Source organism: Bufo bufo, chromosome 9 (genome assembly GCF_905171765.1).
Source record: "Bufo bufo chromosome 9, aBufBuf1.1, whole genome shotgun sequence".
Classification (NCBI taxonomy): Eukaryota; Metazoa; Chordata; class Amphibia; order Anura; family Bufonidae; genus Bufo; species Bufo bufo.
In genome coordinates this window covers 226,716,542-226,723,946 of record NC_053397.1, presented here as the reverse complement: position 1 = coordinate 226,723,946, position 7,405 = coordinate 226,716,542, and positions in this window count along the sequence as shown.

Sequence of the window (7,405 nt, the reverse complement as noted above, 5' to 3'; positions counted from 1 at the left end):
GACAGAGATGAGGAGGAGATGTAGGGGGTGCAGCACTGTGGAGAGTACAGGTAGGATGGTAGACAGAGATGAGGAGATGTAGGAGGTGCAGCACTGTGGAGAGTACAGGTAGGATGGTAGACAGAGATGAGGAGGAGATGTAGGGGATGCAGCATTGTGGAGAGCACAGGTAGGATGGTAGACAGAGATGAGGAGGAGATGTAGGAGTGTGCAGCACTGTGGAGAGCACAGGTAGGATGGTAGACAGAGATGAGGAAGAGATGTAGGAGGTGCAGCACTGTGGAGAGTACAGGTAGGATGGTAGACAGAGATGAGGAGGAGATGTAGGGGGTGCAGCACTGTGGAGAGTACTGGTAGGATGGTAGACAGAGATGAGGAGATGTAGGAGGATGCAGCACTGTGGAGAGCACAGGGTAGGATGGTAGACAGAGATGGAGGAGGAGATTGTAGGAGGTGCAGCAGCACTGTGGAGAGCACGGGTAGGATGGTAGACAGAGATGAGGAGGAGATGTAGGGGGTGCAGCACTGTGGAGAGCACGGGTAGGATGGTAGACAGAGATGAGGAGTGATGTAGGGGTGCAGCACTGTGGAGAGCACGGGTAGGATGGTAGACAGAGATGAGGAGGAGATGTAGGGGGGTGCAGCACTGTGGAGAGTACAGGTAGGATGGTAGACAGAGATGAGGAGGAGATGTAGGGGGTGCAGCACTGTGGAGAGGTACAGGGTAGGATGGTAGACAGAGATGAGGAGGAGATGTAGGGGTGCACACTGTGGAGAGCACAGGTAGGATGGTAGACAGAGATGAGGAGGAGATGTAGGGTGCAGCACTGTGGAGAGCACAGGTAGATGGTAACAGAGATAGGAGGAGATGTAGGGGGTGCAGCACTGTGGAGAGCACAGGGTAGGATGGTAGACAGAGATAAGGAGGAGATGTAGGTGCAGCACTGTGGAGAGCACAGGTAGATGGTAGACAGAGATAGGAGGAAGATGCAGGATGCAGCACTGTGGAGAGCACGGTAGGATGGTAGACAGAGATGAGGAGGAGATGTAGGGGGTGCAGCACTGTGGAGAGCACAGTAGGATGGCAGACAGAAGATGAGGAGAGATGTAGGGGGTGCAGCACTGTGGAGAGCACAGGTAGGATGGCACAGAGATGAGGAGAATGTAGGGGTGCAGCACTGTGGAGAGCACAGGTAGGATGGTAACAGAGATGAGGAGGAGATGTAGGGGGTGCAGCACTGTGGAGAGCACAGTAGGATGGTAGACAGAGAAGGAGGAGGAGATGTAGGAGGTGCAGCACTGTGGAGAGTACAGGTAGGATGGTAGACAGATGAGGAGGAGGATGTAGGAGGGTGCAGCACTGTGGAGAGCACGGGTAGGATGGTAGACAGAGATGAGGAGGAGATATAGGAGGTGCAGCACTGTGGAAGCACAGGAGAGGATGGTAGACAGAGATGAGGAGGAGATGTAGGGAGTGCAGCACTGTGGAGAGCACAGGTAGGATGTTAGACAGAGATGAGGAGGATGTAGGGGGTGCAGCACTGTGGAGAGTACAGGTAGGATGGTAGACAGAGATGAGGAGGAGATGTTAGGAGGTGCAGCACTGTGGAGAGTACAGGAGGATGGTAGACAGAGATGAGGAGATGTAGGGGGTGCAGCACAGTGGAGAGTACAGTAGGATGGGGGTAGACAGGAGATGAGGAGGAGATGTAGGGAGGGTGCAGCACTGTGGAGAGTACAGGTAGGATGGTAGACAGATGAGGAGGAGATGTAGGGGGTGCAGCACTGTGGAGAGCACAGGTAGGATGGTAGACAGAGATGAGGAGGAGATGTAGGAGGTGCAGCACTGTGGAGAGCACAGGTAGGATGGTAGACAGAGATGAGGAGGAGATGTAGGAGGTGCAGCACGTGGAGAGCACAGGTAGGATGGTAGACAGAGATGAGGAGGAGATGTAGGGGGTGCAGCACTGTGGAGAGTACAGGTAGGATGGTAGACAGAGATGAGGAGGAGATGTAGGAGGTGCAGCACTGTGGAGAGTACAGGTAGGATGGTAGACAGAGATGAGGAGGAGATTAGGGGGTGCAGCACTGTGGAGAGTACAGGTAGGATGGTAGACAGAGATGAGGAGGAGATGTAGGGGTGCAGCACTGTGGAGAGCACAGGTAGGATGGTAGACAGAGATGAGGAGGAGATGTAGGGGTGCAGCACTGTGGAGAGCACAGGTAGGATGGTAGACAGAGATGAGGAGGAGATGTAGGGAGGTGCAGCACTGTGGAGAGCACAGGTAGGATGGTAGACAGAGATGAGGAGGAGATGTAGGGGTGCAGCACTGTGGAGAGCACAGGTAGGATGGTAGACAGAGATGAGGAGGAGATGTAGGGGGTGCAGCACTGTGGAGAGTACAGGTAGGATGGTAGACAGAGATAGGAGGAGATGTAGGGGGTGCAGCACTGTGGAGAGTACAGGTAGGATGGTAGACAGAGATGAGGAGGAGATGTAGGGGTGCAGCACTGTGGAGAGCACAGGTAGGATGGTAGACAGAGATGAGGAGGAGATGTAGGGTGCAGCACTGTGGAGAGCACAGGTAGGATGGTAGACAGAGATGAGGAGGAGATGTAGGGGGTGCAGCACTGTGGAGAGCACAGGTAGGATGGTAGACAGAGATGAGGAGGAGATGTAGGGGGTGCAGCACTGTGGAGAGCATCAGGTAGGATGGTAGACAGAGATGAGGAGGAGATGTAGGAGGTGCAGCACTGTGGAGAGCACAGGCTAGGATGGTAGACAGAGATGAGGAGGAGATGTAAGGGGGCAGCACTGTGGAGAGCACAGGTAGGATGGTAGACAGAGATGAGGAGGAGATGTAGGTGCAGCACTGTGGAGAGCACAGGTAGGATGGTAGACAGAGATGAGGAGGAGATGTAGGAGGTGCAGCACTGTGGAGAGCACAGGTAGGTGGTAGACAGAGATGAGGAGGAGATGTAGGGGGGGCAGCACTGTGGAGAGGTACAGGTAGAATGGGGTAGACAGAGATGTAGGAGGAGATGTTGGGGGTGCAGAACTGTGGAGAGTACAGGTAGGATGGTAGACAGAGATGAGGAGGAGATGTAGGGGTGCAGCACTGTGAGAAGCACAGGTAGGATGGTAGACAGAGATGAGGAGGAGATGTAGGAGGTGCAGCACTGTGGAGAGTACAGGCAGGAATGGATGGTAGACAGAGATGAGGAGGAGATGTAGGGGGTGCAGCACTGTGGAGAGCACAGGTAGGATGGTAGACAGAGATGAGGAGGAGATGTAGGGGGTGCAGCACTGTGGAAGAGCACAGTAGGATGGTAGACAGAGATGAGGAGGAGATGTAGAGGTGCAGCACTGTGGAGAGTACAGGTAGGATGGTAGACAGAGATGAGGAGGAGATGTAGGGGTGCAGCACTGTGGAGAGCACAGGGTAGATGGTAGACAGAGATGAGGAGGAGATGTAGGGGTGCAGCACTGTGGAGAGCACAGGTAGGATGGTAGACAGAGATGAGGAGGAGATGTAGGGGTGCAGCACTGTGGAGAGTACAGGTAGGATGGTAGACAGAGATGAGGGAGGAGATGTAGGGGGTGCAGCACTGTGGAGAGTACAGGTAGGATGGTAGACAGAGATGAGGAGGAGATGTAGGGGGTGCAGCACTGTGGAGAGTACAGGTAGGATGGTAGACAGAGATGAGGAGGAGATGTAGGGGTGCAGCACTGTGGAGAGCACAGGTAGGATGTGGACAGAGATGAGGAGGAGATGTAGGGGTGCAGCACTGTGGAGAGTACAGGTAGGGATGGTAGACAGAGATGAGGAGGAGATGTAGGGGTGCAGCACTGTGGAGAGTACAGGAAGGATGGTAGACAGAGATGAGGAGGAGATGTAGGGGGTGCAGCACTGTGGAGAGTACAGGTAGGATGGTAGACAGAGATGAGGAGGAGATGTAGGAGGTGCAGCACTGTGGAGAGCACAGGTAGGATGGTAGACAGAGATGAGGAGGAGATGTAGGAGTGCAGCACTGTGTAGAGTACAGGTAGGATGGTAGACAGAGATGAGGAGGAGATGTAGGGGTGCAGCACTGTGGAGAGTACAGGTAGGATGGTAGACAGAGATGAGGAGGAGATGTAGGAGGTGCAGCACTGTGGAGAGTACAGGTAGGATGGTAGACAGAGATGAGGAGGAGATGTAGGAGGTGCAGCACTGTGGAGAGCACAGGTAGGATGGCAGACAGAGATGAGGAGGAGATGTAGGAGGTGCAGCACTGTGGAGAGCACATGTAGGGTGGTAGACAAAGATGAGGAGAAGATGTAGGAGGTGCAGCACTGTGGAGAGTACAGGTACGATGGTAGACAGAGATGAGGAGGAGATGTAGGGGGTGCAGCACTGTGGAGAGCACGGGTAGGATGATAGACATAGATGAGGAGATGTAGGGGGTGCAGCACTGTGGAGAGCACGGGTAGGATGGTAGACAGAGATGAGGAAGAGATGTAGGGGGTGCAGCACTGTGGAGAGCATAGGTAGGATGGTAGACAGAGATGAGGAGGAGATGTAGGGGGTTCAGCACTGTGGAGAGCACGGGTAGGATGGTAGACAGAGATGAGGAGGAAATGTAGGAGGTGCAGCACAGTGGAGAGCACGGGTAGGATGGTAGACAGAGATGAGGAGGAGATGTAGGAGTGCAGCACTGTGGAGAGCACAGGTAGGATGGTAGACAGAGATGAGGAGGAGATGTAGGGGGGGCAGCACTGTGGAGAGTACAGGTAGGGTGGTAGACAGAGATGAGGAGGAGATGTAGGAGGTGCAGCACTGTGGAGAGCACAGGTAGGATGGTAGACAGAGATGAGGAGGAGATGTAGGGGGGTGCAGCACTGTGGAGAGCACAGGTAGGATGGTAGACAGAGATGAGGAGGAGATGTAGGAGGTGCAGCACTGTGGAGAGCACAGGTAGGATGGTAGACAGAGATGAGGAGGAGATGTAGGGGGTGCAGCACTGTGGAGAGGACGGGTAGGATGGCAGACAGAGATGAGGAGGAGATGTAGGGGTGCAGCACTGTGGAGAGCACAGGTAGGATGGTAGACAGAGATAGAGGAGGAGATGTAGGGGGTGCAGCACTGTGGAGAGCACAGGTAGGATGGTAGACAGAGATGAGGAGGAGATGTAGGGGGTGCAGCACTGTGGGAGAGCACAGGTAGGATGGTAGACAGAGATGAGGAGGAGATGTAGGGGGTGCAGCACTGTGGAGAGCACAGGTAGGATGGTAGACAGAGATGAGGAGGAGATGTAGGGGTGCAGCACTGTGGAGAGCACAGGTAGGATGGTAGACAGAGATGAGGAGGAGATGTAGGGGGTGCAGCACTGTGGAGAGCACAGGTAGGATGGTAGACAGAGATGAGGAGGAGATGTAGGAGGTGCAGCACTGTGGAGAGCACAGGTAGGATGGTAGACAGAGATGAGGAGGAGATGTAGGTGGTGCAGCACTGTGGAGAGCACAGGTAGGATGGTAGACAGAGATGAGGAGGAGATGTAGGGGTGCAGCACTGTGGAGAGCACAGGTAGGATGGTATACAGAGATGAGGAGGAGATGTAGGGGGTGCAGCACTGTGGAGAGTACAGGGTAGGATGGTAGACAGAGATGAGGAGGAGATGTAGGGGGTGCAGCACTGTGGAGAGCACAGGTAGGATGGTAGACAGAGATGAGGAGGAGATGTAGGGGTGCAGCACTGTGGAGAGCACGGGTAGGATGGTAGACAGAGATGGAGGAGGAGATGTAGGAGGGACAGCACTGTGGAGAGTACAGTTAGGATGGTAGACAGAGATGAGGAGGAGATGTAGGGGGTGCAGCACTGTGGAGAGTACAGGTGGGATGGTAGACAGAGATGAGGAGAGATGTAGGGGGTGCAGCACTGTGGAGAGCACAGGTAGGATGGTAGACAGAGATGAGGAGGAGATGTAGGAGGTGCAGCACTGTGGAGAGCACAGGTAGGATGGTATACAGAGATGAGGAGGAGATGTAGTGGGTGCAGCACTGTGGAGAGCACGGGTAGGATGGTAGACAGATGAGGAGGAGATGTAGGGGGTGCAGCACTGTGGAGAGCACAGGTAGGATGGTAGACAGAGATGAGGAGGAGATGTAGGAGGTGCAGCACTATGGAGAGTACAGGTAGGATGGTAGACAGAGATGAGGAGGAGATGTAGGGGGTGCAGCACTGTGGAGAGTACAGGTAGGATGGTAGACAGAGATGAGGAGCAGATGTAGGAGGTGCAGCACTGTGGAGAGTACAGGTAGGATGGTAGACAGAGATGAGGAGGAGATGTAGGGGGTGCAGCACTGTGGAGAGCACAGGTAGGATGGTAGACAGAGATGAGGAGGAGATGTAGGGGTGCAGTACTGTGGAGAGCACAGGTAGGATGGTAGACAGAGATGAGGAGGAGATGTAGGGGTTGCAGCACTGTGGAGAGCACAGGTAGGATGGTAGACAGAGATGAGGAGGAGATGTAGAGGGTGCAGCACTGTGGAGAACACGGGTAGGATGGTAGACAGAGATGAGGAGGAGATGTAGGGGGGTGCAGCACTGTGGAGAGTACAGGTAGGATGGCAGACAGAGATGAGGAGGAGATGTAGGAGGTGCAGCACTGTGGAGAGCACAGGTAGGATGGCAGACAGAGATGAGGAGGAGATGTAGGGGGTGCAGCACTGTGGAGAGCACAGGTAGGATGGTAGACAGAGATGAGGAGGAGATGTAGGGGGTGCAGCACTGTGGAGAACACGGGTAGGATGGTAGACAGAGATGAGGAGGAGATGTAGGGAGTGCAGCACTGTGGAGAGTACAGGTAGGATGGCAGACAGAGATGAGGAGGAGATGTAGGAGGTGCAGCACTGTGGAGAGCACAGGTAGGATGGCAGACAGAGATGAGGAGGAGATGTAGGAGGTGCAGCACTGTGGAGAGCACATGTAGGGTGGTAGACAAAGATGAGGAGAAGATGTAGGAGGTGCAGCACTGTGGAGAGTACAGGTACGATGGTAGACAGAGATGAGGAGGAGATGTAGGGGGTGCAGCACTGTGGAGAGCACGGGTAGGATGATAGACATAGATGAGGAGATGTAGGGGGTGCAGCACTGTGGAGAGCACGGGTAGGATGGTAGACAGAGATGAGGAAGAGATGTAGGGGGTGCAGCACTGTGGAGAGCATGGGTAGGATGGTAGACAGAGATGAGGAGGAGATGTAGGGGGTTCAGCACTGTGGAGAGCACGGGTAGGATGGTAGACAGAGATGAGGAGGAAATGTAGGAGGTGCAGCACAGTGGAGAGCACGGGTAGGATGGTACACAGAGATGAGGAGGAGATGTAGGAGTGCAGCACTGTGGAGAGCACAGGTAGGATGGTAGAC